General features: G+C 39.7%; 1 long non-coding RNA gene across 1 annotated transcript in view; it reads left to right on the plus strand.

The window, feature by feature from the left end:
* Positions 1-979: 979 nt before the first annotated feature.
* Positions 980-2,558, plus strand: part of LOC104940943 (uncharacterized) — a 3,072-nt gene continuing 1,493 nt past the window's right edge. The window contains exon 1 of the long non-coding RNA XR_797843.1: positions 980-1,135. This is a non-coding gene — a long non-coding RNA (uncharacterized lncRNA). The remainder of the gene's footprint in view (positions 1,136-2,558) is intronic.

Raw genomic sequence — 2,558 nt, forward strand, 5'->3', positions numbered from 1 at the left:
ACAAAAAATAAAATAGTAAAATAAAATAAATATTAAAAGATTGGCATCAAAGGACACATAGACTGATAGATATAGAGTTATTAATAAAATTAAAAAAAAAAAAATGTAACTTTAAAAAAAGAAAAAAATTCCCCTTTCCCTCAAACTTTGCGTGACCCCCCTGGCGGCCCCCACTTTGAGAAACACTGGTCTAGTTCATCGATTTTTTTGTATTGGTATTATTTTTTCCTTTTAGAGGCCTTAAAAAGGTCTTAAAAGTCATTACATTTGTACTTAAAAATAGTGCAGATACCCTGCATCACACAACACATCCACACATTGATCACCTGTTGTGTTTTTGTATTTTACAATGTTAAGATCCTGATTGTTGGAGGAATGTTTTGGATGTTTTGAAGTGGGTTTGGTGAGGTACTTTCCAGAACTTGGCGTATTCCTCAAACTAGATGTTTGGAGAAGCAGACAAGTTTACCAGCACAGGAGCAAAGCAACCCAATGGACAGGTGGAGCACTAAAATGTATTATAGCCACCCCAAAGAAAGACAAAAAAATGAGTCTAAGTGTACGCTACAGTTAAAAAAAAAAAATCCGCTTTGGGAAGAAATGTATCAACGATCGATGTACCTGTGTAACAGTTGGGTTACAAATCTTGCTAAGATATTCTTCAGTTTGTCTAAAAACAAAACACAAATAATAAAGCACTGTGAATAATCTAATTATGCACTGTTTATAAAATATTGGCGCTTATATGCTTATGCACAATAACAACTAAAAAGTTTGAATCACAAAGACATAATGAAGAAATCTCCTATCTGATTGAGTTGAAATGAACTTGACGATTTCCCCAACCCTTCTTGTTGTCTGTTCCTCAGTCCATCACCAGTGACCCGGCTGTTTGTAAAAACACACCATCTGCTGATTCAGTGGCTGTTATAGGCATCTGTAACTGCCAATTGTAACCACTTCCTGTTGTGTTTGTGTTTAGGAAACAGGAGGAGCTGGTGTACAGTGTGAGGAAAAGGCTGGAGGAGGCCCTGATGGCCGACATGATGGCGCATGTCGAAGAGGCTTCCAATGACGACGAGGCTCTGAAGGACGACGGCGACGGCAGCGAAGATATGGAGAGTGCATAGCACAGGTTGGTTAAAATATAGGACTTCATTTAACCTTTAATTAAACCAAGGAACGTTTCATTGCGATTAAAAATCTCTTTCACAGGTTTTTTGTATGAATCATGGTCAAGATAAGCAGCAGCACAGATGAAGGCAACTCATTAAAAACAGAGAGCATATCATAGTCACAATCAGAAACATTACTAAATAAAATATCTTCAGTTGCCTGCTGCTTGGGTCAGTAAGAAGCACTTTAAATCTGTTGAGAGAGACCATCTCCCTGAGTTTCAGCTCATATTGCAGCTAGTTCCCATCTACACGTGGTCAAGAAGGACCATTCAACCCGAGCATACAAGGAGCAATGCAGTGTTCAAGGGTTTTAAAGTTTGGAATAAATCACAGAGCCACATGGGAGACAGTATCCAAAGAGTGTAGGCATTAAGAAGATGCATTCAGATAAACATCATCATAGTCAAGCCCAAACATGAAGGTTGCAGCAGACAAGTCTCTCTTTGGCCACAAACAGAGCTGGGGGGTATACTACGAAGCAGGATTTTCGCTTAGCCGGCTAGCTTCAGGGAAAACTCCGGCTTTCCGGTCTTACGAAGCAGGTTCTCTTTTTAGCGGGCTAGCTCTCCATGGTAAGTTATGCTGAGCGGCTAACCTGCCCCGGAGCAGGTTAGGTTGCAGGCTAAGAGATCAACTCAGTGAAAGCACAGCCTGCTGACCAATCAGAGCTCAGCGTGCGGAGTTTAAAGCAATCAAGTCACAGGAGAAAGGAAATACAGTTTAAATTGCCGTTGCAGGAAAGACGGCCGGCAAAAATCACCGACTGTGTGAACGTGAACATTAATAGAATATCACCTCCCATCTTCAGAGCAATCTGACTATTATAACATTAGAGTTAAGAAAGCTTACTTAAATATCTGCCACAACACAAGTAACCTTATCAAAGTAACATTAAGTACAGTCCGCGGCACTGTGAGTGCAGACGTCGATGTGTCCCATTATCATTCATATCATATCATAGTGTATCATATATTTCCTTATCTGAGTCAGCTTCTTTAGCCGTATCTGGCCGTGCAACAGTATTAAGTATGAAGTATTATTTTAAGCAACACATTAAGTTGATGAAACACTCGAGTCAAATGTAATTAAAGTCAGATCCACTCGTGCCTTAGTGATATCATAAACCTGTTAATGTACGCATTCAAACACTTGTTCTGTTACCAGCTGTATTCACCTTGCAGGTGCAGCTATGTGGCTTTGATCCTGGATAAAGTGTTTAAGTTATGGATGTTTAAAGTTTAACTTCTTCATATTTGACTAATATTATAGTTTTAATTCAGGAAGTATGCTTGGCTTCTTCATGTTTGTGATTGTTCGAATGCTCCAGATACCACCCCTTTTATGTGAACGCGCACCTAACTAGATAGGACACGGCTGGCC

Source organism: Notothenia coriiceps, unplaced genomic scaffold (assembly GCF_000735185.1).
Source record: "Notothenia coriiceps isolate Sejong01 unplaced genomic scaffold, NC01 NC01_scaffold00002842, whole genome shotgun sequence".
NCBI lineage: Eukaryota > Metazoa > Chordata > Actinopteri > Perciformes > Nototheniidae > Notothenia > Notothenia coriiceps.